The 26,767-nt window shown below is 52.7% G+C and overlaps 1 protein-coding gene and 1 pseudogene across 1 annotated transcript in view; both read right to left on the bottom strand.

Annotated features, from left to right (window-relative positions):
• Positions 1 to 26,767, bottom strand: part of LOC135405395 (zinc finger protein 239-like) — a 669,637-nt gene that overhangs the window by 37,418 nt on the left and 605,452 nt on the right. The gene's annotated exons all lie outside the window — the stretch shown is intronic.
• LOC135405040 (zinc finger protein 721-like) overlaps positions 1 to 26,767 on the bottom strand; it is a 234,001-nt pseudogene that overhangs the window by 166,395 nt on the left and 40,839 nt on the right.

The raw sequence follows: 26,767 nt of genomic DNA, 5'->3' as shown, positions 1-26,767 counted from the left end.
TGCTCTTTTTCAAGTAGCACCAGATAAATACCTATGAACTACTGAGATGAGAGTGATCATTCTTACTTCACAAAATGTCTCTCTTTTTCTTTTTTTCCTATCATTTGTCCCTTTTGTGTTACCTACCATGGAGTGACTATATTTTTGTTCTAAGCTAATTCACTGCTGCTGTTTTGGGTACAACTAATGTCAAGCAGCAAACCTGTAACATGCCAGAAACAGGCTACAGTGTGTTGAAGACACAACTTATGTTTGATGGTGTGTAAATACAGAGAGTTAGTTGGGTTTATCTGATAGCCTGGCAGAAGGAGAGAGGAGCAGGACAAACTGTTTTCAGTAACTGTGCTGTTCAGACACCTGATAAGATGGAGAGTGCTTTGGAACTACTGATATGCTTTGAATAAGAAAAGAATAATCAGGTCCATTGGCACTGGCTTATCAGGAAGGAAGTAAAATGCCAGCACTTTTACATGAGCAAAAGGAAATGTTTTAGGCACTTTGGGCCATTTTTGCATTGAAATTAAATAGCAGGGTGCTTTTGAGTGTGCTGTAAGGAGTGGAAGGATTTATTACCTTGACAGAATTACAGGTGAATGTGTTTAGAGAGGAGTTCTCAGCAACAAGAACAGCTCTTTGGATAAGTGGCCACATCTATTCCTGCTTTTTTTGGTAGAGATTCAGTAATTCTCTCCTTTCTTTCTCCCTGAAGTGCAGTGGCTCACTTACAATGTGCAGTTTTTCAGAGTGTCACACACTTGTGCATTTTGTAATATCCTGGCAGCATGTTTGATATTGGGTGTGTAACAGGCTGTTCATAAAATAATGCTGGATCATTGACTGGTGTGTCCTCTGCCTTCAGTCCCTGGGTATTTTCATGTTCCAAAAAGAATATATCTCAGCCTGTGCTGGGAAGGGAAGGTGTGATTCACCATTAACTTACCCCAGCAGGCATGAAACATGCTCAGATGCACTATTATCTTCTCAAAGTTGACTGATTTTTTTTTTGTACCTTTTCAAAATTGATTTCTAGGTTCTTTCCCATGCTTACAATTAATGTGGGGATATTCAAATTCGATGAATGGTAGTGCAAGAACACATTTGATTGATTTTGGATTCTAATTGATTCCTGTCAATGAGATCCCTGTGACACTCTGAAATCAATGATATGTGATTCAACCAAGGCACCACTGTTCTGTACATTAGGTAGCAGTTGGGAATTTAGGAACTAAATGTTCACAAGCTATAAATGGAGAAAATGTTTAGATTTCAATAGCCCTTTGTTTAGCATTTATTCACCCAAAAATGTTTCTCGGGAAAGTTAGTTTTCCAAAGGGCAGGCTTTCAGTAAAAGAAAGGTCATTGATTTAAGGTTTATTAAATTTTAGCTAAAAACAACAGGCTCCATTTGAGTGTAAAATAATTTAAGTATTTACTGCAGGCAACCTTCATGCTTTAGAGCTGTTGCTCAAAGGTTTCATTCTTCTGTGAAGATGTCAACTGTAAATACAAAAATGCCTCACTGAAAATGTAATGGTTCCAAGATTCTAACTGAAATAAAAATTCCTGCCTGGGGAAAACACTATAATCAAAATAAAGTGCTCTTAACTTTTTTTTCCTGTGGAGGCTGCATTTGAAAAGAGTGCTTCAAGGCAGCAGGGTTGGTAGGGAATGCCATTTTTTATTTCTTTATTTATCTACTCTCCCCCACAGATGATGATAGTCCAGCTTTGGAATCAGCAACACACTTCAGCCACTAATACAAGGCAATATGTGAGCTGCTGCTGCTTCCAAAATGCAGTATCCTGGCATTTCAGTCAACTTTATAATCTGGCAAAAAACCACTAGGCAATATTAAAATCTAGCTTCTGAAGCACTTTTATTTCTGAAAGCTTTTTATGTCTTTTTATATCTCTTTAGCATATATTAAATTTCTTAGGAGCAGTGGCCAGGATGTACACTGGATGGATGACTGGGGTGGGGAGTCTCCCCTCACCCCCAGTTTTTTTTTTCCTCCCCTTTAATTTTAAAAAGAGGTGTGATAATTGTGCATTAGGTAAGGCTGGAACATGAATCCTGCAGATGCAGCTGTTTGACAACATTAACGTGGGGGGTTTGTACCATTGTTAGGTGAGTTAGCAGAGATTTTCCAAGCTGAGAAGGACAGCCTGCTGCCAAGCTCTGGCAACTCCCTTAAGAAATCTTTTTCTTCGGGGATGCCCTGAGGAAAATGATGACTGGATTCTTTTCTAAAGGCACAAAGGGCCTGTTTTCTCTTCCATAGCATTCAGAATGGAACACCTTGTTCCAGCCTGCCTGCTCAGGTTTTTGTGGTGCTGGGTTAGGGTTTTCATGTGTTTTTTCTCCTGGGATAAAGTTGTGTACAGTGAATATTGATTATTCATACCATGTCTAGTTCACTGTCTACATCTTGAATTTGACCCAGAGTCTGTGTAAATGAGGAATGCATTGAAACAAAGTCAGGGATCCTTCAGTGACTTGTTTTTGTGAGTTCAATCTTCTGAGACCTCTGATGAGTCTGGCAGGGCAGTGCCTGTGTGCAGAGGGGCAGGGAAAGAGAGTCCCAGCACAGCAGCAGTGCCAGGGAGCAGCAGCATTTGGCCTGTTGAGAGCTGCTCTTTTTCTCCTGCCACCCTCCCCTTCTGGGCCTGGGGTGAGGCCTCAGTGCTCTGGGCCTTGGTCCCCGGGCTGGGCTGGGTCAGTCCTGTGGCCATGGCACTGCTGCCATGAGCTGGGCTCCACTGCACTCTTTCCACCACACAAGGGGCTCCATTTGCTCCGGGCACAGCCTGAAGCCTCAGCTCTTCTTCTCCAGGGCTCTCAAGAAGAAGGCCAAGGAGCAGACTCTCCAGAGGGTCCTTGCCTTGCTGGTTTCTCCCTGGAGTCCGTGTGCTGCCCTCAGGGTCCCACTGTGGGGGCTGGAGGGGCTGAGGCTGCTCCAGCTGGTGCTGGTGGTGGCCAGTGCCCCTGGAGATGGCAAATGGGGCCTGAGGAGCCCGGGGCCGATTCTCTGCTGCTGTGCTGGGGAGCGGGGCTGGCCCTGGGGCTGCAGGAGCTGCCTGAGCTGATGATGTGCTGAGCATTGCAGACCCAGAGGGCCTGTCCCTGAGCTCCATGGCCTCCATGTCCTGCTGCAGGGCCAGACCTGAGTGTGCTGCTCTGCTGGGCTGGGGCAGGGGCAGGGAGATGGGGGGACCAGGGAGGGGCTGAACTGGGCAGTGCCAGGGAGGGGAAAACCCCAATGTTGAGCTGAAGTGTGTGAGTGGGCAGGGTGGGGGCTCTGCCCCACCTAGGGCACCTCTGGAGTCAGCGTTTCCTTTGGCAGCACAACTTATCTCAGACCAGATAGTTTTCAAATGTTGGCTTTCCCCCCTCTTTCCCAAGGTTTTCTTTTTTGTTTTTTGTTCCCCTGAGGGGCAAAGGGGGAATAGAAGCACATGCTGATCTCTGGTTTTATCTGTATACAAAAGGGAGCTGGGGCGGGGGAGACAAAGCGATTTCTCTCTCTATTCTCTCTCTTTTATCCCATTCCCGCCTCCCTCGCCACACCCCGGGCGACTGTTTCACCGCCGCCCCTCCTCGCCCGTCCCGCGGGGCAGCTCTTTTAGCTCCGGGGCGGCGGAGACTCCCCCGGCGCGGCCCTTTGGTTTTCCTTGGTTTATTCTCCGGAGCTGATTCCGTTCCGAGCTCGCCCCCCCTCTCTGGCGACCCCCGCCAGGGCCCGTCCCGGGGCGGCTCCTTCAGTGCCACGGGCGGCGGGGACCCCTCGGGGCGGCTCCCCCAGGGCCCCGCCCGCCGCCGCCGCTCCCCGGGGCCCTCCCCGCTTCCTGCCGGGATCGGACACCGCCGGCGGCCCCGGCCCTGCCGGGCTCCATCAGCCGGAGGAATTGCTGCCAAGGAGGGGCCAGGGGCTTCCTCTTGGCCTTCGTCTCCCTGGCGCTGGGGCTCGGCTTCTACCTGCGCCAGAAGGTGAGGGGGGTCCCAGGGGGTCGTGTGTTCCCCCCAGAGCGTCTGTGCCCCCCCGGGGACCCCCCACCCCGGTGTCACCCCCTTTTCTCTCCCCACAGAGCTCCTGAGCCGCCGGCGGCCGCAGCCCCTCCCCGGGGCCTCGGGCCCGGCCTGGACCCCTCCTGTCCCTGTGAGGATTTTGGGGGGGTCGTGTGTCCCCCCCTCCCCTGCTGTCACTCTGCCTCCACCTGGCTGCTCCCAGTGATCCCAGTAAAGCTTCCCAGTTCTCCCCAGTCCTGGTTATTTGGAGGCAGTGGGGGGGGACTCCGAGGGGTGGAGCCAAGTTCGGGGAAGGCAGAACTGGCCCCAGGATGGATCGGGAATGGGGACTCCCCATGTGATTTCCCCTCTCAATAGGCACCCAGCACACACCAAAACGTGCCAGGATACCCTGAAAGCTTCCCCAGGGCTCCCTAAGGACCCCCAAACACACTCAAAGCCCACCCAGGACCCAACCCAGACTTTTTTCTGGGGAGACTTCTCTGGGCACTGGTGGTGCTGGGAGGCCCCCCTGGCTGCAGGTGAGGAGCTCTCGGGTGAACAGGGGTTGAGAAGGGGGAGGTCACTTGGAAAAGCAGGGGTCAGAGGGGATAAAGGGGTGGTGGGACCTGAAACTGAGCATGAGAGGGCGGGGGACTGGAGAAATTATATGGAATTGGTGAGAGAGGGGGAAAAAAGTAGGGGTTAGGCCCCCTAAACTGCTCGGTGGGGGGCTGGGGATGAGGGGACCATGAAAAGGTGGAAGGAACAGGGAGAAGGGTGGAAAAGGGGGGGGTGGTCTGGTGGGTCTGACAGTCCCATGGGGGTCTTTGGGCAGAGAGGGGCTGGGAAAGGGCGATGGCCCCCTGAGCTCCCAACTTACTGTGGAATGCTGGGGGCTGCTGGATCCAATCTCAGCCTTGCTTTATGTCAGCAGTTTCAGTTTAGAGGAATTACAGAGCTGTGACTCAACAACTTTTGTTTCCCAAGTTTTAATGATGGAAAATCAGATTTATTGATAGAAATGAATTGTTTAGGGTTCCAAATGATCAGACAGAAGATCTTCATCAGAATTATTTACTGCACAATATACATACTGAAACTACCAGAATTACAGGATAAGATAGGACAGTGCTCTACACTAAAGAAAGTGTGAAAGCAATTCTACTCAAGTTAGCACAAAAGCAATAACTCTTAATTAGAGATGGATGGAACTCCCCCAGAACAATCCTCTTGTAGGGCCTCTCCCCGATGTGGATGCGCCGGTGGTGGAGTTCCATTTGAATCCCTTCCCACAGTAGGTGCAGTGGAAGGCCCACTCCCCTGTGTGTGTTGGCTTGTGCTTCAGGAGATCATAGCTGGTCTGAAACCCCTTGCCACATTCCCCACACTTGTAGGGCCATTCCCCAGTGTGGATGTGCTGGTGTCTGAGCAGGTTGAAGCTGTCCCTGAAGCTCTTCCCACATTCCCTACACCTGTAGGGACGTTTCCCTGTGTGGATGTGCTGATGTCTGAGCAGGTTGAAACTGTCCCTGAAGCTCTTCCCACATTCCAAGCACCTGAAGGGCTTCTCCCTGCTGGAAGGCTGCCCAGGGACCACCAGGTCAGAACTCCCCCTCAACCTCCGGCCGCCTTCCCAGCACAGGCTGGCTCTTTCCTCCTCAGAGCACCCTGGGATGGCTTTGGAGCCCCTCCTGCGGGGGGATCTCCGGCCCTTTTCCTCCCCGCTGCCTTCCTGTGCCGTGGAGCCCTTCAAAACGGCTTCTCCCACCAGGGTCTCACGGGGGGATTTGTCCTCCGGGCTCTCCATCCTCAGCTCGGGGCCTGGGGCAGGAAGCAAGAAGGACAGGGAGGGGATTTGCCTCCGGCCCACAGGGAAGGCCAAGGACATCCCCCCAACTCCGTCCCCGGCAGGACGGCGGCGCCAGCGGGGTTGTCCTGCAGCCGGGGCCATGCTCGGCTGACAGAGCCAGCACAACACCCGCCCAAAGGGACACTGACTTCCTCCTCACCTGCCTGGGGGGCCCAAGGCATCTTCCTCTTCCTCGCAGCCTCCTCCTCCATCTGCTCAAGCTTTGGGAAGGACAAATCCTGATGGGGGGAAAACAAGGGCTAAGTGCGTTGGCTTGGGGGTTCCTCCTGCCCAAGTCCATCTCTAGAACTCACCGGGCATCCTGTGTCCATAAAAACCTCCAAAACACCAAGATTCAGCCCAGAAAAACCCAAACCACCGAGATTCACACAAAAATCCCTCAGAAATTGCAAGAAGACCCTTAGCCCCTCAAACTGTAAAAAGTTGAAATTCAGCTAAAAAATACTCCAAAATATGAAGATTAGCCAAAAAAATCTCTCCCAAAAGTTCCCCCTCTCTGGTCTCTCCCCTCTGGGGTTCAGAGGGTCTCCCCTGTCTGGGATGCTGGGGGTCCCACTTAGAAATGCTAAGAGTGTTGGGGGTCCTAAGGGTTCCTTCTCCTCTGACCCTCGCCTTCGGGGTGCTGCGTTCCCAGACATTCCCTCTCTCCAGGTTCTGCACTTCATTGTGCCGGGGATCCCAGGGGTCCCCACTGTCCAGGCTTCCCGTTCTCCGTCCCCCCTTTCAGGCTCCCGGGGCTCCTCTCTCTCCGTGCTCCCCCCTCCAGGCTGCCGGGGGTCCCCCAGCTCCGCCATCGCCCTGCTCCACCCTCCACACTCGGCAGCTCCCGGGCTCCACACCCACCCCCGGCACTCCCAGGGGGCCCCAAACCCGCTGTGTCCCCCCCGCTGGCACCGGGCTGACAATGGAGCCGGCGGGGCCTGACCCAGCAACACCAACCCCCACCGTGGGGGGGGACCTGCATCCCCCTGCCCACCACCGGGACTCTGCCTCCAACACAGCCTGGCACCCCCAAAAAACACCTCCTGCCCACCCCGAAGAGGCCCCAAGGGCACAGCCTTGCACAAGGGCCGGCTGTGCCCAAGGCAACCAAACAGCTCCACAGGCGTTGGCTGGGGGGATGTGAGGGCTAGGCCTGCTCAGCACAGCCCCGGCCTCGTGCCCAGCGCCTCTTTCCTGAACCACACAAGACCTTCCCGGCCCCCCCAGGGCTCCACTGCTGCTGCCTCTGCTCCTGGCCCTGCCTTTGCTGCTCCCTTGGCTGGGGCAGCGGCTGCAGGGGGGGATGGCAGCAGCTTCAGCTCCACGGCACTTCCTGGGGGGAGCTCAGCCTGGGGGGAACGGGCAGGGACCTGATGGGGATGGACAGGGGCCCAGCAGGGACAGACAGGGCCTGCAGGGGAAGGCACAGGGACAACCTGGACCCCCACACTGCCACGGCTATCTCTGCTCCTCCTTGCAGGCTCCGTGGCCAGGCACAGTTTGTGTTCCTGGGTGCCCACCATCTCAGCACTTGGAGACGCTCAAATCAGCGCCCGCAGCTCTGCAGCAAAGCCCCAGCTCACCTGGCACACAGGGGATGGACACAGCACCTTCTCAGGGATGGGCATTCACAGCTTCAGGTCTTTCCCACCAGAGGGCTCTCCTTCCTCAGCAGCACCTCTGCCTTGCACTTATTCTCAGCCTCACCTCAGGGACAGCTCTGGGCTCACCTCCGCGCCACTTTCAGCCTCACCTCAGGGCCTGGGCTCAAGGACAGGAACCTGCAGGGAGGGGACATCATGTGCAAGCTCAGGGCTGCCTGCTTGCACTGGCCTCTGGGCTTCTTTCTCCTTCTACAACCAGCCCAGAACTCAGACTGCTTTGCTAACACCACACATTTACACACTAACCTTGGAGATAGATATGGACAGACATCTCTATCACTCTGGGGATAGAGCCTCAAGCATGTGCTGCCATAGGAATGGCAATCAGAGAACCACAGAATCAGCCACATTGGAAAAGACCTCCAAGGTCCTCAAGTCCAACCCTGGATCCAACCCCGCCGTGCTTCCCAGACCATGGCACTGAGGCCACATCCACTCTCACCTTCAACACCTCCAGGGACGCTGACTCCACCCCCTCCCTGCCCACCCCATTCCAAGGCCGGATTACTCTCTGGGGAAAAAATTGCTTCCTAATATCCAACCTAAACCTCCCCTGGCACAGCTCAAGACCCAGCCCTCTTGTCCTACTGCTGCTTCCTGGCAGAACAGCCCCACCCCCACCTGGCTCCAACCTCCTGGCAGGGACTTGCAGGCAGTCAGGAACCCCACTGCTGGGCTTTAGTGGACCCCCTAAAATCCCCTCAAAACCCCTGAAATCTTCCCCTCCACCCATCGAAACCTCCTCAAGGACCCCTCATCCCTCCCCAGCACCCTCTAAACCCTCTCAGTGACCCACAAAACCCACCTGAGACTCCCCAAGCCCATTCAGGGACCCCCAATCCCCCCCACGGGCCCTCCAAACCGTCTGGGACACCTTAAACCCCCTAGAGACCCCAAAACTGCCTCGAAAGTCCCCGCAAAGCCTCCCAGGAACCCCAAACCTCCCCAGAGAGCCCAAAAGCCCACCTGGGACACCCCAAATCTTCTCAGAAAACAAAACCCCCATCAGAGCCTCCCAAAACCTTCCAGGGACCTTAAACCTCCCCCCTGAGTCCCCTCAAGGACCCCTCAAAACGTCCCCGGGAACCCCCGAACCCCCCCGCTAAGCCCTCCCGAGCCCTCCAGCCTTTCCACCCACACCCGCGCTCCCCGCAGCCCCCGAGGGGATCCCCAGACCCCGCTCCCGCCGCCCCCCCCCCCCAACTCACCCAGCGAAGTTCAGCGGCCGCAGGCGAGTCCTCCTCACTCCCGACCACGAGGACAAAATGGCGCTCGCTCCGCGCGCCCTCCGCCTTTACAGACCCGCCCCGCAGCCAATCAGCTCGCGACCACGGCCCCTGCCCGCCTTTCGCCACGCCCCCACCTGCGCGGTGCATTGTGGGAGTTGTAGTCCCTGCGGTGGGGGAGGACCGGACTTGTTGGGGTTTAGTTTTTCTGTCTTCTTTTATTTTCTCTTTTTTATTTCTTTCTTTTCTTTCTTTTTTCTTTCTTCTTTCCTTTTTCTCTTTTTTTTTTCTTTCTCGTTCTTCTTTGTTTCTTTGTTCTTTTTTTTTCAAATTTTTTCCTGTTTTTTCTTTCTTCTTTTCTCTTTTTTCCTCCTTTTTCTTTTTTTCTTCCTTTTCTTTGTTTTTATTCTTTTTATTTTTTTTTCCTTTTTTCTTGTTTTTTATACATTCTTTTCTATCAGTTGTACTTTCAATCAGTTGTACTTTCAAGGAAAATGTAAACACATATCAAAACAATCTCTAGGTACATATCTTACAACAACAGATAATCTGCCGTTGTTCCAGGTTTGTGAGGATTCCCAAGATCACAAACACTGAGACACCAAGGGTGGAAGCCAAGCAACTTTATCCTGTCCCTTGCCACAGCCTTCAATCCACACCCAGCCCTGGATTTCTGCAAAGCCGCTGGGCAGGAGCAGGAGATGGAGCTGGTGCTCTGCGGGAGGGGCAGCAACAACAAACCTGTGTCTTTGGCACAGGGGAAGGAATTTAGTGCTTGAGGGGTTACATTCCACAGGCTGCCCTGGGGATCAGCTTATGCTTGGACAGTGAGAACAGCAAGAACATTCCTAATAAAAATGCCAGAGGGAAGGGAGCGGAGGGGGAGCAGGGGCAGAAAAAGGAAGCAGAGCGATGGAAGATGGGCTGGGGCGGTCGGGGCTGGGGGAAGGCAGGCTGGACAATGCCTTGTTTGGTCCAGCAGCTGGACCAGCTCCACGGCAGATGTCGGGGGAGCCTCTGCCACAGGGACATGGACAAACAGAGGCTACAAAAGCTCTCAGAGGGGTTGAGGGCTCTGGGCGGGGCTGCGCTCTCGCCTCAAGCCAGGATATCCCAGGACAGTGGAACAGCAATTCCTGTCAGCTCCCAGCAAAGATTATTGGGGTTTGCACTGGGGAAATATTGACGCTCCAGCTTCCTCTTCTGTTTTTAGAACTTTGAGCTTGCAGTCGGGTAGAAGGGCTGGTGGGGGAGTGGGAAGAGACCCATGAGGGGCACATCTCATCCCTCAGTTAGATGGAGCTAAACCCCTAATCTTGCTTAGGAATAGCTGCTGATGCTCAGTTGTCTTCTTTCCCTTCTGCTTTAGTGGGATATTACATTTCACTGCAGTATTGGTGATAGAAGGGTATGTCAGCTGGAATGGTTTGGTTCTTACAGAAAGCATAAATGCATTTTAAGGAAGGTATTTTTACATAGGTGAGGCCTCCAAAAAAAACCCCAAACCCCCAAAGGTAATATAAGTGCATAATAAAGTGAACTTTGGAGTTTTCTTTTTAATTCTTGGGTAGAAAAGCCATCCCAGTTAAAGACAGCAATTTATTGCATTGCTGAAAAAAAAAACAATTAAAAAAAGAAATCTGAATTTGTTCCTATTCAGATTTGTTTTTGATCATAAGAATCCTTCTATTGAAAAGGGCTAATTTACTCTTTCTAGAGGAATATTTTAAGTGTGATCATCACAATATCACAGCTGCTGAAAAGGTCTAAAATAGGACATGGACCTTGAACATGTTCCTGTGTTTAGGATGTGGTGCTTAACATTCAAGAAACAATAGAACTGCAGCTCATTTATTAAGGTATCATCTCAAAATGTTAACTCTTGCTCTGTAAAGACATGCCACAAGGATTGTAGAAAGCTTGCAGTATCCCAGGAAGTACATGTGGTATTTTATCAGTCTAAATATGCATAAGATTTTCAAGATTTCTGCTGGCAATACTCCATAACTAAAGTAAATTTTCCCTTTGGTGCTGCACGAGTTTATGATTTAATTGTTACTGACATTCCACCAGTCACATTATTAGCTTCACCAAAGGAAAGGGAAATAATCCTGTATTAATTAAAGAGAGCACCTGGATTCCCTCAGTCATCTTATCCTTGGCTGTCTGAAACAGGAATGCACTTCAGTTTCCCTACAGAAACTTCCACAAAAAAAGAGCCTGGGGTGATAGTGAGAGATCCAGATTGAAGGGTGTGCCTGAATTATCTTTAGGGAGGAGACCTTTTTTTGTGGGTGACAGGCAATGTGCCTGTGGCTCCCTTTTTCTGTCTGTTTTTTTTTTTCCCTTTCTTTTTGTCAGGGGCTTTGGGAAAGGTGTTTTGTCAAGAGAATAATATTCATTTATAGCCATGTGAACAGTTTCTATCCTGTACCAGTGAAGGCAGTCATCTAAATACCCATACCCATGCCCTTGGAAATAAAACAAGGAGAAAATAGTGAGTATTTGTTTGACACCAGATACATTGAATGTAGTTCAGTAACATGGAAAGGCAATTGCTGTTATTTCACAGAGACATTTCTTTGTATGCTGGAACTGAGGGGAGCAGCAAAAGCTAAAAGCCTTGCTCTGTGTCTTTGTGAACACACTGTGGGTAAGTTCAAAGGAGCATTCAGAGATTGTGTTGTGTGAGCCTTTTTCCCTCAGATCAAAACAAGGAGTAATTAATGCTAAATCCAGCAGATGGCTTTTTCTCTTTATTCCCAATCACTGATTAAAGAAACATAACTCAGAAGTGATCTCACTCTGTGCTCCAGTTACATTAACATTAGAACAAGATTGTCACTGTCTACTGGTCTCTTGTGCTCCTCACTGAAGGCACTTGGTGCACCCCTGGATATCCTGCCAATGAGGTAAAAAACTAACCCTTCTAAAGTTCCAGATTTTCCTCACCTGTTTGGACACAGTTGGACAAACTGGACCAAGTTATTACTTGAAAGCCATCTGCTGGATTTAGCATTAATTATTCTTTGTTTTGATCGTGGAGGAAAAAAGCTCACACAAAACAATCTCTGTGGACCCAACAGAGAAAAAATCCCCAGGGTCTTATTAGAGCACAAACCTGCAAACAGGAATGACAGGTCAGAGAATCACAGAATCATCAAGGTTGGAAGAGACCTTCCAGATCTTCTAGTCCCACTGTCAACCCAGCACCACCAGAATCACCCCTAAACCCCATCCCAAAGCGCTACATCCAGATGCCACCTGAATGCTTCCAGAGACTGCACCACCTCCCTGGGCTACTTGTTCCAATGCCTGAGCACTCTCTCAGGGGAAAAAGTGTTTTTGAATATCTAATAGGAACCTTGCCCGATGCAATTTAAGGCCGTTTCCTCTCTTCCTGTCACTAAAGGCTTTGCAGAGGAGACCAACCCCCACCCCACTAAAACCTCCTCTCAGGTCATTGCAGAGAGCAATGAGGTCCCCCCTGAGCCTCCCCTTCTCCACACTCAACAAGCCCAGTTCCCTCAGCCGTCCCTCAGCAGACATGTTTTCCAGAGCCTTCCCCAGCTCCGTTCCCTTCTCTGGACATGCTCCAGCCCCTCAAGGGCCTTTTGGCACTGAGGGGCCAGAACTGGACACAGCACTCCAGGTGGGGCCTCCCCAGTGCCCAGCACAGAGGGGGAGTCAGTTCTCTGCTCCTGCTGGCCACACTCTTCTCCACAAAGGCCACGATGCCCTTGGCCTTCTTGCCCCCCTGGGCACACTCTGCCTCATATCCAGCCGCTGTCAAGCAGCACCCCCAAGTCCCTTCCTGCTGAGCAGCTCTCCAGCCCCTCTGTCCTCAGCCTGGAGCGTTCCAAGGGGTTGTTGGGACCCAAGGACAGGCTCTGACACTTGGCCTTATTGATCCAGCCTGTCCAGATCCCTCTGCAGAGCCTTCCTGCCCTCCAGCACATCCACACTCACACCCAGTCTCCCAAACAGGACAAACTCTGACCACCAGCAGTCCAGGGTGTCAGTTCTGCTGTCCCCTCCTTCCTCCACCCAGAATGGAAAACTCCATCATTTTGGGGTCTCTGTGCCCGATGGCTCCGGCCACCACATCCCCCACCAGTCCCAGAATCATGGAATGGTTTGGGTTGGAAGGGACCTTAAAGAGCATCTCAGTCCAACCCCCTGCCATGGGCAGGGACACCTTCCACTAGACCCAGAGTTCACAGCCCCATCCAACCTGACCGTGAACACTTCCAGGGATGGGGCAGCCAGAACTTCTCTGAGCAACCTGTGCCAGGATCTCACTACCATCACAGTCCAGAAATGCTTCCTAATATCCCATCTAACCCTTCCCTTTCTCAGTGTGAAGCCACTGCCCCTTGTCCTGTCACTCCAGGCTCTTGTAAATAGTCTCTCTCCATCTTTCTGGTTGGCTCCCTTCAGGCACTGCAAGGCCACAATTAGGTCACCCCAAAGCCTTCTTTTCTTCAGCCTGAACAATCCCAATTCTCTCAGCCTTTCCTCACAGCAGAGCTGCTCCATCCCTCTGATCCTCTTGCTGCTCCCCTCTGCACTCACTCCACCAGGTCCATGTCCTTGCTGTGCTGGAGCCCAGAGCTGGAGGCAGCTTTGCAGGGGTAGCAACATTACAGCCCTGTGTGTTCCAGCAATAACACTGTGGAACCTCCTGGAGTAAAAGGGCCATTGTGACACTGTAGGGCCTTCTGGAGCCAAATGAACCCTGAGACACTGTGGAATCTCAAGGAATCAAGGGAGCATTGTGACAATGTGAAAATTCATGGAATCAAGGGGGCATTGTGGTGCTCCAGGGCCTCATGAAATCACAGGAATCGTGGGACACTGTGGAAGCTCATGGAACCAAGGATTCATTGTGCCATGAACGGCCTCATGGAACCAAGGGAGCCCTGAGACATTTCAGGACCTCATAGAATCAGGGGCCATTGTGACACTGAGGAACCTTGGGGACTCAAAAGCCACTGTGACACTGCAGGGTCTCATGGAACCAAAGGAACCCTGGGACTTTTCAGAACCTCATGGAATCAAGGGGCCACTGTGACACTGCAGGATCCCATGGAAGCAAAGGAATCCCTGTGACATTGTGGAACCTCATGGAACCAACAGGCCATTGTGACACTGCAAGGCTCATGGAACCAAAGGATTCCTGGCACACTGTGGAATCTCATGGAACCAAGGGACCACTGTGATATGTGGGGCCTCCTAGAACCAAAGGAGTCCTGAGACATTTTGCAAACTCATGGAATCAAGGGTCCATTATCACACCACAGAGCCTTATGAAGCCAAATGGACCCTGCGACTCTGTGGAACCTCATGGAATCTAGTGGCCATTCCCACACTGTAAAACCTCATGGATACTCTCAGGTTCCCATTATTAAGAGACGCCTCTGCCCAAATTCAGCTGCAAAGGAGACCATGTGCCAAAGTCAGCAGTCCAGCTTTGATTTAACAGTAAATAGGAGGGAGAGAAAGAAATAGAAAGAGAGAGAAGAAGGGGTGGTGGGAAGCCAGTGAGAGAGAGACAGAGATGAAGTAAATGTATCACACCATGTAGATCCCTGAGGCTCCCACTGGTCCTTCTTCACCCTGCTCTGCTCGGTGGAGGGTCCCCAAGTTGTGCTTCTGGTCTATCACTTTTATACAGCCCAAGCCCTTGGTATTCAGGGGGGTAGATGCTGTTCCCACAGCTTGGGCTGGCACGTCTACAAGGACTTGCTTCCTTTCCCACAGCTTACCATGGTGGGAGTTTTGCCCACTGTGCTTCCAGTCTGCAGGTGGGAATCTTTGTCTGGATGGGTTCCCCAGACCTGCCTAACCAGCCCTGGCTTCCTGTTGGGGCTGTCTGCTCTTTCCCAGACTCTGCACAGTGCAATTCTGTCCTGGGGGCTACTTCCAAATCTTCACCTCCGTTTAGGCCTTGGAATTAAAGGCCTTCCTGTTTGCCACCAGTGCTTATGGGTTGTGGTGCCTTATGGGATTTTCCTGCTTTGACAGTGTTTTGAGACAGTTCATTGTGCCCTTCAAGTCCTTCCATGTGCACACACACCCCACTCTCACCAGTGTCTGGCCCTCCAAAGAACACAAGCCCTGATGATTTGTAGCTCCCACTCCAGTGGTTGGCACTTGGAGCTCCCTCCGTACCCAGAGCTCAGAGCTCCCTTGTGCCAGAAAGTTTAAAGATATTGTGCCTCATTCTACCAAGACAACCCTTGGAAAAAGTGTCCCTCTGTGTTTCCTGGGATCAGAGCACTCTATTGTCATCTTCCAAAACTTTGGAGAGGTCCCAGAGATCTCCCAGGAAGGAATTTGGGGCCTCAAGCACAGGACCCATATATAGAGGCTGAGGACTCAGGGGTCAGTGGTGTGAAGATTGAGGACAGTAGAGGAGTAGCCTGAGAGGTCTGGAAGGGGGGTGTCAGAGCTGGTGGAGCTTTTCTTCCTGTCAGAAAACAGCCTAAGAAAGAACTAGTGCCACCAAGGGCAGCTGGGGTGGCCTAGACTGGTGACAAGAAGTCAGAACTTTCCCTCCAAGGTCAGTGTTGTGGTGCAATATGTCACAAAGGAGTCTGGATGAGCCCAAGGCTTTGTGTGTGCAGGAAGAGCCAGGGAGGACTCAGAGATGTCAGTGCAGGAAGGTGCCAGCCAGGTGGGGCAGCCGGGGGGATGAGGACAGCCTGCAGGGAAAGGGGCAGGGCATGGACATGTCCATCAGTGAGACTCATTAGCACTACAAGAAACTTTAGTGTTTCAATCTCACTTTGACTTCTTGAAAAGTTGTTTGAGCTTCCTCTCAGGGACTGAGTCTCATGTAATCGACATCAAACCCCCTGAGGGTCATGAAATAACTGGGGCTGTTGCTGTGCTGCTGAGCTGGGCCGGGCTCCTGGTACACAGGGAGCTCCTGGCAAGCAAGAAGAGCTACAAAGAGACAGCTCTGCTGGTGAGCAGCTCCTCTGCACAGCCCAGCAGGCCTGAGGGCACTGCCTGCAGCACCCAGGGCGCAGGAGAGAAGGCAGAGAGATGAGAGGCAGCCTGGGCTGGGAGGTGACTGAGCTCTCACTTCGCGAGAAACCTTCCCAGGATTTGAAGGAAGAATTCTTTGGCTGTAGAAATATTAAACTTCCCTTCCTGGAGGGATCTCCTAAAGCTGGCACATCAGCCGGACTCTCCCAGTTGCTGCAGTGCAGAGGAAGTGGCCATATGGCAGAGCAGGGCAGGAGCTGCAGGCAGCAAGGGCAGAGAGGAGAAGGGAGCAGGAGGTTCAAGGGATCCTGGGGTGGGAGGACAGGGCAGAGCTGCTCAGGGCAGGAACCTTGCCAGCCCTTTGCCACGGTCAGGCTCTGGCTGCAGAGCAGTGCAGGTGAGTTCCTGCAAGTGCCTCTCCCAGCTGCCAAATGGCAGCAGTGGCAGGAGCTGTCAGGATGGCTCTGCTGGATTTGCTGGGGTGCAGCAGGAGAAGCTGCTGCAGAGCAGGACTTGCTGCTGCCCCATCAGAGGCCCAGGGCCAGAAGGTTCCCTGTGCCAGGGCTGGCTGTGGGGTGGGAAGGTGGGGGTGCAGCCAGGGGTGCCCAGGGCTGTGGTGCAGAGCAGGGTCCTGCCCCCAGGGCTCTGTGTGCTGGGACAGGGACTCTGCTGCCTGCCAGGGTCAGCTCTCAGCCCGGCCAAGGAGCTGCCATGGGGCTGGGGGAGAAGGGCTGTGGGGAAGGAACAACTCCTGGGAGGGCAGAGTAGGGCAGAGTCCTTCTGATCCTCAAAGTGTGCTGCAGGGATGAGGGCTGGTCACAGCTCCAGATCTAAGCAGGAAATTTCCCAGAAGGTATTTTCAAGAGGCACAGACAGACAGGGAGTACCTTCAAGAGAATGATCCCGTTCTTTCAGTGTTATACTCTGGGTTGTCTGGGTGCTGACTGTGACAGGGAAATTAATCTCTGAGCACAGGAGGAGACACTGAAACTTGAACTCTGTTAGATTAGAGGGGATTGAACCTGAGAGTATCAGACATCAAAACTGTCTTATAGACAGCAGCAGTGTCACTTTCCCAGCCTCCTCAGGGTTGCTCTGACATTGCCATCAGAACCTGCCCAGCCAGAGATGCCCCTGAGCAGTGCCCTGTTCTGCTGGGAGGGCTCTGCAGGGCAGAGCTGAGCCCCCAGGGCTGGGATGGGCTCTGGCAGCACTGGCAGTGTCCAGCTCTGGGCCCAGGGAAGCAGCTGCTGGCAGGAACAGCTCCAGGCAGCAGAGCCCTGGGCAGGGAGTGGGGGGCAAGTGCCTCCAAGGCCTGAGGGAGGGGGTGTTCAGGCAACTCTGCTGGGCACTGTGTGCTGGGCCATAGAAATGAGGATTACTGCAGTGGAAAAGAACCTTCCCCAGATGTGATGGTAAAAATAGAAAACACAGGTACAATTATTCTAAGGACAGACTAAGCTTCTGCTCTGCAGCTCCAGCTCTTCTGAATCATGGGTGTAGAGAGGGAACTTTTGTATTCAAGATGTGTTACAACTGACATTCCTTGTGTGTCTGAGAGCTTTACCAAAAAAGTTATATGTCACACCACAGCAGAGCAAAACAGACTCCTTGGCAGTGAATTTGGTGACATTTGACACATTGATTTCTTTTAGAAATGGAGTGGCTTTTTCACAGAGGTCTGTCTTAACTGTTACCCGTCCTTTCCTTTTCTGAAACAGATCCTGTACTAAGAAATAACAAATGTCCAACAGCAGCTCCATGCCCCAGTTCCTCCTCCTGGCATTGGCAGACAGGAGGGAGCTGCAGCTCCTTCACTTCTGGCTCTTCCTGGCCATCTCCCTGGCTGCCCTCCTGGCCAACGGCCTCATCCTCAGCGCTGTAGCCTGTGACCACCACCTGCACACCCCCATGGGCTTCTTCCTGCTCGACCTCTCCCTCACAGACCTGGGAGCCATCTGCACCACTGTCCCCAAAGCCATGCACAATTCCCTCCGGGACACCAGGACCATCTCCTACACAGGATGTGCTGCACAGGCCTTTTTCTTTTATTTCTTCATGTCATCAGAGTTTTCCCTCCTCACCATCATGTGCTACGACTGTTATGTTGCCATCTGCAAACCCCTGCACTACGGGACCCTCCTGGGCAGCAGAGCTTATGCCCACATGGCAGCAGCTGCCTGGGCCACTGGGTTTCTCAATGCTCTGCTGCACACAGCCAATACATTTTCCCTGTCCCTGTGCCAGGGCAATGCCCTGGGCCAGTTCTTCTGTGAAATCCCCCCCATCCTCAAGCTCTCCTGCTCACACTCAGGCTACCGCAGGGAAATTGGGCTCATTGTGGTTAGTGTCTGTTTAGGATTTGGTTGTTTCATTTTCATTGTTTTCTCCTATGTGCAGATCTTCAGGGCTGTGCTGAGGATCCCCTCTCATCAGGGACAGCACAAAGCTTTTTCCACATGCTTCCCTCACCTGGCTGTGCTCTCCCTGCCCTGCCCTTTGTGCCATTGGAAACAGCCCATGGCCCTGCCCAGCCTTGTTCTTGGCTACTGAGCCTCCCAGGACTATGGCAGAGGGTGGAGAGGAGTGATCCCCATCCTGCTGGGTCTGCTCCCCACCCTGACCAGCATGGCCAGTGCAGGGTCAGCCCAGGGTGCCACAGCCCCTCCCTGTGCAGAGCAGCACCTCCAGCTCAGGGCCCTGCAGGGATCCCAAGCTGGGATCTGCAACTGGCCAAGGCAGCCTGGACACACTGACCTGGGCAAAGGGATGTTCCTGGAGAAGAGCAAGGCAGCATTTCTGGGCCTGCCGAGAGGAATCCCTGACACAGAGAAAGCTCTTTCTGCAGCCCCCCCTGGGGACAGGCTGCTCTGTCCCTGGGCCAGGACTCTGGGCTGGGCTGGGCAGAGGGGCTGGCACTGAGGGGCACAGTCAGGCTGTGCTGGGCATCTCCTGGAGGTGACACCAGGGCTCCTGCACTTTCCCGGACCTCCATATCCTCCTGCCATGCTGAGTGTCCAGCCCCTGAGCTGATGGGGATGCTGAGACTCCTCTCTGTGCCTCAGGAGCTGCTGTGCCCTTCAGAGGGGCTGGGGCTGTGTGGGGAGTGCCCAGAGCTCTGCAGCACCCTGGGCTGGGCACTGCTGTGGGGCCAGACCAGACTGGGCTGCTCCACCAGTTGACCTCTATAATGAAATCACTTCTAAATTTCCCCTGAAGAACCATGAGAATATGTGTTGTGTCCTGAGCACTAGATTGGAACTCTGTGAAAATAGAAAAGGTTTTGGTGTCAGGGATATTGAGAAGGCTGGGCAGTGTCATTGGGAGACCTCTCCCAAACACTTGCAAAGGCCAGAGCCATCCCAGAGCTTCCTGGGGCCTTGGCAAAGGCAGACATGGAATCAGTCTGCAAACAGGGCAGCAAGGAGGGTTGGGAGAGGTCCAGACTGCTCAGGCTCAGCAGGGAAGGGGATAGGGCAAGTCCTCCTGCAGCCATTGCCAGGCATGGGAAGGACAAGGCAGGGATTGCAGAACCCCTGTGGGAGGGAATAGAAGAGGATGTTGTGTGCCCAGACTTTATCAAGGCCCTTGACATGGTCTCCTGTGGTCTCCTTATGGCCAGACTGATGAGAGCTGGACTGAAGAAGTGGAAGATGTGGTGGGTGGCAAGTTGGCTGAATGAAGAGTGTCAAATAAAATCCATGGCACAAAGTTCTCTTGGCAGCAACTTCCTGGTGAAATCCCTCAGTGACCAGCCCTTGAACACCGCTAGAGAACATCTTTATGATCTCTCTGTACATTGGGACAAAATGCATTTTCAAGTCCTTTGTGGTTGATGCCAAATTTCAGGGAGCCCTTGAGCAACCTGTCCTGGTTTAAAGACATATTTTGGGGCACGAACTCCAATCAAATGAACTCACTCCACTTTTATTCCCCACAAATAGAGAGAGACAAAATACAAGAAGGTATAAGTGAAAAAATAAGTTTACTGACAAGAAATAGAGCAGCAAAACCAGCAATACCAACAGAACAGTCCAAAGCAACAGCAGAGAGGAAAAGTGCCTCCTCTCTCCCCTGCCCCAATTCGCTTTTGTAAACAGATAAAAACAGGGATCGACATGTGCCTCTCTTCCCCCTTTTCCCCCTGAATGAACAAAGAACAAAAACAAATCAGGGGAAAGAGGGGGCAAAGCAAAATGTGGGAAACTCTCTGGTCTGAGATCAGTTGTGCTGCCCAAGAACACACTAACTCCAGAGGTGTCCAAGCAGGGCAGAGCCGGCGACTCCGGTCCATGCGGCGGTGGGGGGGAGGCAGCGGCTCTGCTTGATTCCATGGAGTACTGGGGAGGCACAGTGGCCCCTTGGTTCCAGAAAGTTCTGAGATATCTCAGGGTTCCTTTTGTTCCAAAGAGACCCCGCAATGTCACAATGGGCTTTTGGTTCCATGAGATTCCACAGTGTCCCTGCATTCCTTTGGTTCCATGAGGCCCTGCAGTGTCACGGTGCCACTTGATTTCATGACATTACAAAGAATCAGAATGGTCCCTTGATTTAAGGCCAACTGCACATGGGGCTGCCTTAGGGGGAGTGTGGGCACCCAGACAAGGGAGTGGTCACCCCCCTGGACTCAGTCCTGGGGTCACCACATCTGGACTGGTTGGTCTGTCTCTGAGGTTCCCTATTCTGGAGGAATGAGGAAGAACAGGAGAGGGTCTAGAGGAGATCTGACAGGATGGAGCTTTTCTCCATATTGGAAATAGAATGAAATCTCCACAAAGAGTAGCACTGAAAGTTCAGACTGAAGGTGAAGAAAAAGAAATATCACTCAATAGGGACCCTTGTGCTGCAAGAGCTCACCCAGAGGGAGTCAGGATCAGCCCATGGCTTTGTGTTCCAGGGAACAGCCAGAGCTGGTGCAGAGACATCAGGGAGGGTCTAGAAATGCTGCTGGGAGGGGGTGGGAAAGCAGGAGGGGTGTGTGCAGCCTGCAAGGCCAGAGCAGCAGCAGGGCCAGGGCAGGACAGCCTGCAGGAGAGATGGCCAAGGGCTCTGGCAGGGCTGCAAGGCCCAAAGGCACCCAGGCCTTTGTCCCCTTGCCTCTGGCAGCTGCCTCTGCCACTCAGGCCACCACAACCAACTTGCCTGGCAGGTTCTGCCCTTGGTTTCTGCCTCGGCCCTCCCTCAGGAGCCTGGCAGGGGTTGCCCAGTTTTGGGCATTTGTTGTTCCTCCCCCTCCCATCCCAGTGCCCCCCAAACAGCCCTGAGCCAGCCGGGAGGGACAGGATCTGCTGGGCCAGGGCCTGGGGCTCAGGCCTTGGCCTTTGTGCTCCACAAAACCAAGGCAGGCTTTGCTCAGCATTGCAGGGGCCTGCCCAGAGCCTTTGTCTGCCTGCACTCCTGGCCTCCAAGGAGCTGCTCCAAGGAGTCCCTGGGGAGGCTTTGTCAGTGCCTGCCCTCAGTGGGGCCCAGCAATGCTTCAAGGCACTTGCAGTTTGGCTTCTGAGTTCTTCAGCAGCTGCTTCAATCTTCTCTCAGTACCTCAGCATCATGGGCTGGGCTGCAAACACACCGTGGGGCTCATTAAAATGCAGAAATCCCTCATGATCCCTTTGTCTTCCTTTAATTGTCTTCAAGGCAATTTCAAAACAAGTCTTCCAAGTTTGTACTTTTTTTGTTTTAATTCAATTATGGATATTTTTAAGTTCAGAGAAGAGGTGATAGAGGTGTTCTCCAAGTGATCTTGATGCTGAGTGTCTCCTCAGGAGATCCAGACTGACCCTGGATGATCAACCTTGCTCCTCACCGCCCAACCTCACCAGTTCTGACATGGCCCATCTTGGACTGACAGCTGATGCAGCTCCAAACACACTGTGGGACTCATTAAAACACTGAAAACCAAATTATTTCCCTTTCCTTTAATTGTCTTCAAGTCATCAAGACTTCTACAGCTAATTAGAGTTGTTTTGTAGTTTATCTAAGCAGGAAGATTTTAAAGTGGAAGTTAAGAAAAACAAATATATATTTATGTAAAGGAATGATTTACACAGAGCCTTGGGATGCAAGAGGGTCAGAGCACAAAGGATTTGGATCCAAAGAGAAGGAGGCAAAAGAGATTAGTAGCACTTAATCATTGACCAATTGAACAATTATTGAGTGATTCAATTGCATTTGCCACAACTTTAAGAGTGACTGAATTATAGATTCACAACAACAGTCACACTACAGTCAATTCACACCCACACCCAGGCAGAGATGTGTGGACACATCAAGAGCTGGGTGTGGAAAGGTCCTTCTCCCAAATTCTCCTGGTTGTCAGGGAAACACTCTCCCAAATCCCTTTGTGTTTCCCAACAGGCAAGGGTCACAGTTGGAGGAGTGTTTGTTGAGGGGGATCAGAATTGTCCTGGGCATCAGGGACGGTCTTTGGAGTGTTGCAAACTGGAGGGTTCCCAAGCTGGGAGAGGCTGCCAGAGGTGTCCCACTGAGAGGGAGGTGCTGGGGAGCTGCCAGGGCCTCCCTCAGCCCCACTGGTTGTGGGTTCCCAGGGGGACTGGCTTTAGTGATCTGCTGAATTTCCATCCTGGTGTCAGGAATGACTGGAGTTTCCAAACTATTTGGGAATTGTATCCAAACTCTTCTCTTTGGGTTAGGATTCAGGTAGGGAATATTCCAAGGTTTTCAGCGGATGACTCCTTATCCTGTGTTCCCGAGCTCTTACACCCATCCCAGTCAGCTGGATGGTTTATTGACAATGTGTCCCAAGGGGTGGCACCTCCGATGCCATAGAAACCCCTCCCCCTGGATTAGGAAACCTTTGGAATTCAGGAGGTGTTCCAGTGGAGCATGACAATGAACAGCAACTTTCCTAAAGCCCAGACCCCAGCAGAACAAAGCCAGGCCCCCTCAGTGGCAGAGCAAAGGTCCCCCATCCCTGTGTCCCTGTGGCCGTTGAGGCGGCAGCGCAGGCCCGAGGCGGTGCCGGGTCCCGGTGCAGCCGGGGCAGAGCGGCGGCTGCGCGAGCGGCAACCCCGGCGGTGAGTGCGGCAGCCCTGTGGGAGCGGCGGCTCCGGGCACAGACGCCGGCGGCAGCCGCTGTGGCGGCGGAGCAGCGACTCCGAGGCGCTGCAGGAGCGCCGGCTCCGCTCGCAGGCGCCGGCAGTGTTGGGAAGCCGGTCCCGGGCGGCTGCGGGGCAGCGCAGGCCAAAAGCGGCAGCGGCGGCAGCCTCGTGGCAGCGGCGGCTCCGGGCAGACACGGCCCTGCTCCAGCGCTGCCGCCTCAGCGGCGCTCAGGGGACGGCGCGGCGGCTCCGGGGGCAGGGCCGGGGACTCCCTCTCGGGGCAGCCCCGGGCACCAAAGAGGACCAGGGCCCGCCGTGTTCTCAGCTCGCTTCTCTGCATTTCTCACGGCATCTGAGCACAGCAGGGGATGGGGAAATTGAGCTAAACCACAACAGGAGCTCCTGGAACCGAGTGGCCATTGGGACACTGCAGGGCCTGCTGGAATCCAGGGGCCGGTGGGACACTGGGGAGCCTCTTGGAGCCAAGGGAACCCTGGGATATTCTGGAACATTGTGGAATCAAGGAGCCATTGTGACACTGCAGGCCCCCATGGAACTAAAGGAACTCTGACAGTATTTCGTACCTCGTGGAATCAAGGGACCGTTTCTGGCAGGATGCTCTGATAATACCTAAACAATAGTCAGAGAATGCAAACAATGCACACTCTCTGTGATGAGTTACTGCTGGTGTCAAGGTGCTGTTTTTAATGTTGAATTATGTTAAACCCAAAATGTTTCCTGAAACTTCAAACACACATCCTGCTTTCTGAAGCAGGATTTGACAGATAAGCTGCTCCCTGGCCTGCAAATATGTCTGGCAGTCAAATCCTTGATAACTATAAAAGCCCCGTCCAACTGTCATGGGACGGATTCTTCCCCAGACTTCCTTGAAGTGTGTGGAGCTTCTGCCATGAAGCAGGGACAGCTCTTCATGGTCACTCCCCAGGGGTTGGGTGGAAGAAAAAGAATCACCCCCTGTCGTTGTGGGGTGAGTTACCTCACTCTCTGCTTCAGGATTGTTTCTTTTTGTTTGCTTTGATCCAATTGCTTTAATAGAATGACTTTGATAGCCTCCAGTGTCCTATCTTACACTATACTGCTAGGAGTTTTTGGCTTTTATACTGTGCAGGAAATAATTCTCTTTAATGTCTTTCATCTGGTCACTGTCTGATCAATTTTCTGTTCATTTGTCATAATAAATCATTCATTTTCTAGAAGTATTTCTGATTTGCCATCACTAAAACCTGCAAGACAAAGTGATTGAATCGCACCTCTATAATTCCTTCAACTGAAACCAAAATCTGAGCCTGAGATTGGATCCAGCCACCCCCAGGCTCCTCTCTGAGAAGGACTTTAGAAAGCAGGGGGGTCCTTTCTGCCCCTCGTAGCTCAACGAGACGGCTTCTGCCATCAACTTTGTCTAAGCCTTCCACCCCCCCAGCCCCAAGCTGTGACACATGGGCATGTCTTGTGCATGCAGTGCAAACATGGGCTCCTGAGCTGGTCATTTGCTGTCCCTCCTTGGAGGGAAGAACAAGCCCAATGGCTTGGGGTGAGAGGCCAGTGCTGGGAGCGGCGCTGGCTGTGCCAGGGCACTGCTGGGTGCCCCCACCCTGAGCACTCCCACCCTTGTGCTGGTCACTGCTGTTTTCCTCTGCAGGGCGTTGTGTTGGGCACATCCTGGAGAGCAAAGTGGAAAGCAGATGGAAGCTTTGAGGCCCTGGCCTGAGGAGATGCCCCTGCAGGATGGCAGTGCTGCTGCAGAGGTCAGCTCTGTGCCAGCAGTGCCCGTGGCTGTCCCTGCCTGCAGTCCCTGGACAGTCCTGCAGCAGGACTGGGACCAACTGCCAGAGCACTGAGGCCTCCAACAACACAGGGCTCTGCAGGACAGTGTGGAAGGGAAGGGAGAGGAGGCCAGGCAAGAGAAGGGCTGCTGCTCCCTGGCAGTGCTGCTCTGCTGGGACTCTTTTCTGGCCCAGTTCTGCACAGAGGCACCGACCCTGCAGCTGCAGAGAAGTCAGAGAGGAAAGATGTCAGGCAAACAAGCCAATGCACAGTTCTTTATTTGGTTGAAGAACACAGTGAGTACAATTCCCAATCTGTACACCTTCCGGGCCAGGCTAGAAAGGCAAACACTGAATTGAAAATGGTGTTCATATATAAAAAGATATTTTTATATATATCCTTGTAGATATAATTATAGATATAAAGATTTTTTGATGTGAACAAATTCTCACAAAAATAACAGCCCTACCAAGAGTAAAAAACAGAGAAGATATGGTGGGCCTTTAATGACGTCCATAACAGGATTGGCCTTTAATGAGGTACATAACATGCAGAAGAGGGAGAGTTTATTGCTTCTGAAAAACACCCAGTTATGATTTTCCTCAGGGCATCCTTGAGCTCCTGGTTCCTGAGGCTGTAGATGAGGGGGTTCAGTGTTGGAGACACCACTGAGTACATGAGTGACACAATAAGATCTAGGGATGGGGAGGAGATGGAGGGGGGCTTCAGGTGGGCAAAGAATAAGGTGCTGATAAACAGGGAGACCACGGCCAGGTGAGGGAGGCACGTGGAAAAGGCTTTGTGCCGTCCCTGCTGAGAGGGAATCCTCAGCACAGCCCTGAAGATCTGCACATAGGAGAAAACAAAGAAAACAAAACCACCAAATATTAGACAGGCACTAAACACAATAAGCCCAAGTTCCCTGAGGTAGCCTGAGTGTGAGCAGGAGAGCTTGAGGATGTGTGGGATTTCACAGAAGAACTGGCCCAGGGCATTGCCCTGGCACAGGGGCAGGGAAAATGTATTGGCTGTGTGCAGCAAAGCACTGAGAAACCCAGAGGCCCAGACAGCTGCTGCCATGTGGGCACAAGCTCTGCTGCCCAGGAGGGTCCCGTAGTGCAGGGGTTTGCAGATGGCAACGTAGCGGTCGTAGCACATGATGGTGAGGAGGAAAACTCTGCTGAGATGAAGAAGGCAAAGAAAAAGAGCTGTGCAGCACATCCTGTGTAGGTGATGGTTCCGGTGTTCCAGAGGGAATTGTGCATGGCTTTGGGGACAGTGGTGCAGATGCAGCCCAGGTCTGTGAGGGAGAGGTTGAGCAGGAAGAAGTACCTGGGGGTGTGCAGGTGGTGGTCACAGGCTACAGCGCTGAGGATGAGGCCGTTGGCCAGGAGGGCAGCCAGGGAGATGGCCAGGAAGAGCCAGAAGTGCAGGAGCTGCAGCTCCTGCCTGTCTGCGAATGCCAGGAGGAGGAACTGAGGCATGGAGCTGCTGTTGGGCATTTGCTGCCTCTGGTTATTGTTTTCTGTTGAGGAGAAAAAAGGCAGAACTGAATTATGCCAGACTCAATCAGCAAAACATCTTGCATGTCTCATAGCAATTCAACATTCAGGGCCTCTTTTCAGGAAGATCTCTCTGCATCCCTCTCCCGGAGCTCTGGGATTTGCTGGCTGGAGGGGGCACTGAGAGCAGGGACCCTGGAATGGGCTCCCGAGGAATCCTTCTTGCTGTGCAGTGAGAGGCAACTTGGAGCAAAGGGTGACCTCCAATTAAATGCATTTGTGATGTATCAAAGTGTTTCCAGAACTGCTGGTCACAGTTTGCCCAAGCACAGAACACAGAGAGGGGATTTGGGGGACACTGTGCTCCAAGTGAAATCTTGTGAGTCTTGAGAGGCAAAGGGGTGGTCTCTTGGTGCAGAGACAAGAGCTGGCCATCTTTCCTGTTCACAGCTGCCCCTGGCTGGCAGCTTGGAGCTGAAAGGGGATGGCCCTTAGGAATTCCCTGCAAAAAGAAACAAGGCACTTCTGGGATCAGAGGAATCCTGGTTCAAAGAGCACATTGAGAGAATCCTTGCCTCTCCTCAGGATGCCTGATTAGGATCTCATCTCTATCCTCCCAGACTGCCACACAGAGGGATCATTGCAGCTCCCAAGTGCGGCTGCCCAGAGCACTTCC

The sequence above is a fragment of the Pseudopipra pipra genome, chromosome W (assembly GCF_036250125.1).
Source record: "Pseudopipra pipra isolate bDixPip1 chromosome W, bDixPip1.hap1, whole genome shotgun sequence".
Lineage (NCBI taxonomy): Eukaryota > Metazoa > Chordata > Aves > Passeriformes > Pipridae > Pseudopipra > Pseudopipra pipra.
This window is presented reverse-complemented; position numbering and strand designations above follow the sequence as displayed.